At 39.2% G+C, this 6930-nt stretch overlaps 1 pseudogene; it reads left to right on the plus strand.

Annotated features, from left to right (window-relative positions):
- Window positions 1–473: 473 nt before the first annotated feature.
- On the plus strand, window positions 474–1227 carry LOC142455515 (MAPK-interacting and spindle-stabilizing protein-like pseudogene; annotated as a pseudogene).
- The last annotated feature ends 5703 nt before the right edge of the window (window positions 1228–6930 follow it).

Raw genomic sequence — 6930 nt, forward strand, 5'->3', positions numbered from 1 at the left:
TAACATTCACTTAAACTGATCATTATTATAAAACTGCTGTGATATAGGGCTTTGGGACTACTCCACTTACCCCCGATTAAAGACTATGATTTCATAGCTACTTTAGTAGATAGAAAGCATGAGTATTCATCTAACATTTAGTGGTCTAACATTCACCAGTCTCTTTCCATCTTATGAATAAACCCACCGAAAATAATCTAATATCATAAATATTTTTAAACATGTTATTGTTTCTTTTATTCTAGACCAAAGTCAATAAAATCACTTTCCCTCTAAACTTTCACAACTTCCCACACACCCTCAAATTTACCTTTCCTGCTGTTCTGCGCGCCTGGAGGGGCCGCGCGCTGCGAGTGCTAGTGCAGTCGCTGATTCCATCACCCGTCACCCTGCACCCGCATCCTCAGTACCCAGTTATCACGGACCCATTGTTGCTTCTACACCGAGCTGTGAGTTCGGATCGCGCTGGGAAAATGTCCGATGAATTTTCATTAGCCAATGTGTTACTGAACACTCTGCTGCCCAAACCAACCTCTGCTGTTAGCAATACAAAGCCTGGTCAACCTCCCCAAGGCTGGCCAGGGTCTAAGCCTTGGAATGTGCCACCTGGACTCCCACCAAGTGCAACACCATCCACTGTGCCTTTCAGGCCTGCACCAACAAGAATGTACCCCTCTGTGCCTCCCACTGAACCGCCTCCAGGACCCCCAGCACCCTTTCCTCCTTCGGTACCATCATGCCCCCCACCTGGTGGTCTTATTCCAGCCCCATCTGTGTCAGGCCCTCGCCCCACAGGGCCATACTCTATGCCAAGCATGCCCTTTCTAGAGCTACCTAGACCGTTCAGTGTGCCAATTGAGCCAGCTGCCGCTGGTCCCTTCAGTACATGGTTCTCTGTCTTCTGGATCATGGGCTCCAGAAATGGGACAGCATTGTCCTACCCCCCAGTATGCTGTATCCATCTCCAGGACTATGTTCTGATCCTCCTCCGCCCTAAGTCACAGGGGCTGCACCCCCTATTCCAAGGGACACTGTTCCACCAGGTGCCTGGGGACCACCAGCACCTGCCATGTCCCTGCAGGATCATATCCTACACCAGGACTCTATCCCACTCCTAATAATCCTTTTTAAGCGCCTTCAGGCCCGCCTAGTGCTTCACCATTGCCTGGTGGCCCCATACTTGCCCTTGAGGTAACAGTGGACGAAGAGATGGTGTTTGCTCTTTGAAGTACATATATGTGCATGCGTGACTGCATCGATAAAAATTGCTGATTTCACTATTAGAGGGCATTCGTGAAAGAACAACTCTTGCACCTCTAAGAAGATAACTGCTTCTTGGATTTGGGTGTACAGTTGAAACAATGAGAGAAAAACATAAACCATTCTAATAAAATTTTATTTGGTTTTCATGGAAAGTCAAAAATGATGAAGTATACTGAGTAGCTCAGTGATAGAATTTAAAACACAAAAATACATGCTTAAAATCTAAAATGACCTGGATTATTGTTAAAATCTTCAACTTTATTGGCAGTTTTTTTTTTACAATCACTTTTTCCCTAGATAAACACACTTTGAAAAACAAAACAAAAAATACCTTTACCATCCTTCACATTCTGGTACAATTCAGACACAGAGTTTTAAAATAAAACTTTCTTCTTCCCACTTAAAAAATAAATCCCAAACTGACTGCTGTTGAGTCATTCACAGCAACTCACAATGGCTGTAAGAACTGGATAGAACTGCCTGGAGGTGTCTGAGGCTGGAAATCTTTACATTGTGAGAAGCTGCACCTTGCTCCTGCAGAATGACTGCTGAATGGAATTCCTGACCTTGGGATAAGCAACACAAACCATAGGCTTAGTGTGGTCCAGAGTTCTTTGAAGTATAGAATTGCTTCCTTAACTGAGCACTACTTTCCATTATTTTTCTAGGTCTCAGAAAGAACCCTCTACACCATCAGAGATCCTATATAAATACACACACATATAACATAAATAAACAAAACTTGCAGCCATAGAGTCAGTGCTGATTCAAACGACCCCTGTGGATTTCTGGGACTGTAAGCATTTATAGGAGTAGAAAGCCTCGTCTTTCTCCTCCGGAGCTGCTGATGGCTTTGAACTGCTGACCACACAAATTACAGCTCAACATGTTACCTTTACACCACCAGGGCTCCTATATTTTAATTATACATATTTGCACCCCCATTGCACATGTGCAAAACAACATGGTATGAGAGTCCCCCCCAAAAAAACAGAAATTATCTCCTTTAAAGCTAGAGCAAAATACAAATTTTCAGAAGATTCATGTAAAACTTGGACATTAAAGGCAAACAGGACAGAAAAGAGCAATTGATAGCTGGGAATAGACATGACAAGACTTGGCAACGTTTCTGAAAGCCCTAAAACATTGGTTTGTAATGCCAAGAGTACTAACCTTTGCAGAATCTTTGAGGGTCCATGGGACTGTGGGGTCGAACACCTTTCTCTGGTACATATTTCTTTGAACCCACATCCATCCGCCCAGGTTTTACTACCAGGAAGGACAAATTTAGAATTATTATGAACAACATTGTCTTTTTAGGGTATGAAAAGAGACCACAAGTATCAGATAAAGTTCCAGGAAAGCATAAATTAAGCCTTAAACAGGATGAAGACAAACACATACCATCTAGATGAGGGAGACCATGAGTACAAGGTCATCATGGTATATGAATATTTGCTGAGATTGTGAAACTTAAAAAAAATGGGAAGGCAAAGGAAATTGTCTCAAAAGCATGATTGTCAGCAAGATCACAGGCCAGTGGGTGGACACTCTTGTGGAGCCAGTGGTGATGGAAACATCTCAGCACTGGCATCTCAGCACTGGCATGGGTCTCCACGTGACTACTCCAGTTCCAGGGCTCTGGTTCCATCAGTGTAGCTCCATGTGTCTTGTCAGCAGGAAAACCAAGCAGAGTGTGGATCTGGCCTCCAATGAGCTATTTTCCCTCTGTATGCCTCCAAATGAGGTCATCAAGCTGTGACCTGATTGATAGTCTAAACTCCACCCCTTCACTCTTAATAGTCTCAAGTTGACATCAGATTATGTAACTACCACACCAGGTGCTCAGAATGCAAGATCTAATGTAGACTTTATGCAGCGAATTTGCCTGGCGCAAACATTTTTTGACTTCTTGACTGTTGTTCCTATAAATGTTAATTGTGCATCTAAGTAAAATAATATTCTTGGCACGTTAATCTTTTCTTCACTTATCATGATATTATCTAATTGCCAAATTTTGACCATTTTTGTTTTCTTTATATTCACACTGAAGACTGCAAATTTGAATTTTCCTAAGCAAGCATTACAAGGCCTGTTGGCTTTCCACAAACAAGGCTCTGTGACAGCAGCATAACGGAGGTTGTTAATGAGTATTCCTTCAATCCTGATGCCTTATTCTTCCTATAATTCAGTTATTTTTGATTACTTGCTTATCATAAAGATTGAGGAAGTTTGGTAGAAGGTGCACGTCTTTCTTCATCTTAAAGTATGCGGCATTCCCTGTATGTCTGAATGACTGATGTTTGGTCTATGTATAGACTCCCATAAGCACAATTATATGTTCTGGAATTAATTCTTTGCGATGCTATTCTTGATTTGTTACACTCTACTCAGTTGCATATCTTTGCAAAGTCAATAAAGCAAAAGTAAACATCTTTCTGGCATTCTCTGTATTCAGTCAAGGTGCATTGATGTCAACAATGATCTCTCTCAATTTACATCCTCAGTCTTACTTGACTGCCTGGAGGTTCCCTGTTGATGTACTGCTGCAAATGTTTTGAATTATTTTCAAGAAAGTTTTACTTGCATGTGATATTATAGATTGTGTTCAGTTATTTATGCATTCTGTTGGGTCACCTTTCTTGGGAAAAAGCACAAATATAACATTGTTGCAACTCATTGAACTGCCTTGCCAAGTGTTGGCATTGGTGAGTGAGTGCTGCCAGTGCTGCCCATGTTCGCTGAAACCTTTTCATTGGTATTCATTACTCTCTGGAGGCTTGCATTTGACGAATGACTTCAGTTCTCCTTGGATTGTTTCTTTTAATATTATCAGTTCTTGAACACTTACTACTGATTGATATGATTGAATATTGACCAGTTGTTTGGGATACAGTGACTTTTTAATCCTTCCATCTATTTTAGAAACTTCATTGTTCAACACTTCACCCATAATCCTTCAGCACTGAAATTCTAGGTTTGAACTTTTTCTTAAAAATTTTTTTCAGTTTGAAAAATATTGAGCATGTTGTGTCCTTTTGGTAATTCTTACTCCAGGCTTTTGAACATTTCATTATAATATTTCACTTAGTTTGCACAAGCTGCCTTTTGAAGTTCCAACTAGTGCACCATAAACAGTGATGTGATTTTTGTCTTATTGCCTAAAGGATATTCATCTACTTAGTAAGCCAGTATTCAATATCTAGAAATGTTTGGGAAAATGTGTTCATACACAAAACAGAAAGTCTTGCCTCTGTCTAGTCTCTAGCCCCTCCCCCTTCTGTATTGCTGTTCTTTTGGTGGGGTTGGAGTTGAGAGATTTCTGAGGTCTCCACAGATAAATAGAATAAATAAATAAGATGATTTTTTTTAATCCAAAAGGGTTTTCTATTTTAAAGCCAGAACAGCTGAAATCCTTTCAGTAACCTTTTGGGAAAGAATAGTTGTCAGTAATGTGACAGGGATTGTTGTTGGGGACACATATCTGAGACATGGACACTATCAAAGAAGGTGACAACAAAATGACACTAGAGTTCTAACACCAGTATCCATGGAGACGGTGCAAAGGTAGCAGCAATTGTGTAAAGTGGTTGCTAGTGAATAGATCTGGTGAGAAGTGGAGCCTGTGTTTAAGCACAGAGCAATCTGATTTCAAGGAAGTGTTTTCTTATTCTGTGTCCCCAGACATTCTCAAGGAAAGGATGCTGCTTCCTTATGGCAGACACAACATACTTTCATTAGAAGCCATATTTCAACATAAAGCAGTATGTTGGAAAATTACATTTAAAAATCAAGCTAGAGGGGGTAAAATATATCTGTATGTTTATATCCCCTTATTCCTTTTCCCTATTAAAATAATTGGAAGACACAAGAGCAGTCAAAGAAAACTAGAGACAGCTCCGTTGCTGGCCTCAGCTCCGGGAGCTGCAGGGAATGTTCTAAGGCCATGGCCAAGATAGATAGAGGTCATCCTCCTCAGAATGACTTCAGCGCCTTCCAGGGTGGGCTGATCATGAGTGTGCAGAAGAGATTACAAACTCTTCAGCAAGCAAACAGTTGCGGGTTTGTAGCCAGACAATTTACATTTGAATTACCCAAACTGGACAAAGTGATTACAAAGGGAAATAAGAAGAAAACATGCTGTAGAGTTAATAACCTTAACTTGGGATTACCCCTACCCCAAAGCGAGGCTGAGCAGGTAGAAGGAGGAGGACAGCAGGGAGAGTAGCATCTATAGCGTACACCTCAGGAACATCGTTTATAATTCAATTAATTGAAAGTGATAAAATGGTGTCATAAATGAATGCTTCTGAAAGAAACAAGGAACTTGTAATGGGTATACCTTGAAATCCAAGAGGTGCCAATATAATAAATTTATAAGGTTAGGAGAAAAGTGTTCAGGAGTACTATAACCAAACACATATTTTCTTTCTCTTTGAAGGACTTTGTTCTACACTATAATACCTGTGAAACCTTATATTTACCAATTGAAATATAAATGTTAGTTCCATATTGATTTGGTGAAAAATACACAAGTTAAATCTTCCAAATGTAGAGTTCAATGTTAACATTTGGTTTCTACTAAAATAAAGTGATCACTAAGCTGATATCTGACAACATCTAACATTTCCTTTTGGCATACACACAATAAAAGTAGTAAGTAATAAAATTGTTAGAGTTTCTAGAAAAAGAATGGGGGGGGAAGAGAAACTCTTACATGAAGTTTCATTTAAATGCTCCTGATCAAAGTTCCCATGTTATCTGAAATACCTTATGAAGTCAACTAAAAAGAAAATAAAGCAGGTAAAACTGCCTAAGCCCCAAAGGACAACCATGAAGGAGAGAGGCAATATTAGTTAAGTAAGAAGTTGAACATTTGGGGTAAGTGGAAAGCATACCAGACTAGGGGTAATAGACTTAATGGAATAAACAAAACTTCCCATTTAAATGTCAACAGAGAAAAAATATGATCCACTCAGAGAATCTAAGAAAATTTAACTTGCAGACATCTGTTATATCAGAAGGTATAAGGCTAAAAATTTAGGAAATGGGTTGAAAGTCATTATATGGAGGAGTCATATCTTCAAGTCTCTAGGCAAGAATACCAAAGTCTCTCAAAAATAATAAAAACAACAACTGAACAAAAAATATATCTCATACTCAAAACTAGGAACCCTAGTGGATTAGAAGTACTGAGCTAAAATGGAAAAATTAAGTGATATAAGTCTTCTAAAAGGTAGAACACTAGTTCCTTTCCCTGCTGGACTCTCATAAGGCTGCACTCAGAGACGGCCTCCAGCCAGAGGATGCTTCTCTAAACACTGCAGTGGGAAGATGTCCAGTAAAAACAATTTCCTCCATTTAGGAACTCACTTGCCAACAAGATCACCCACATACCAAACTTCCAAGAATATTCTAATGCATGTACTTAAGTATGAATGGAGCCCCATTTGAGATAAATTTTCATTCTGCAATAAAATCAATCACATTGACTAAAGAAACATTATAGGATGAGAGATATTGCAAAAACAAATTATATTAACTTTGAAACCTATTTCTAATATGCTTGAAGATACAACAAAACATACAACACAATAATACAAATATTAAGTTAAGGAAATATCATTTAGTAATGTATACATTGTGTATTTATAAAGAAAATCAAGA

This window comes from Tenrec ecaudatus, chromosome 8, assembly GCF_050624435.1.
Source record: "Tenrec ecaudatus isolate mTenEca1 chromosome 8, mTenEca1.hap1, whole genome shotgun sequence".
NCBI lineage: Eukaryota > Metazoa > Chordata > Mammalia > Afrosoricida > Tenrecidae > Tenrec > Tenrec ecaudatus.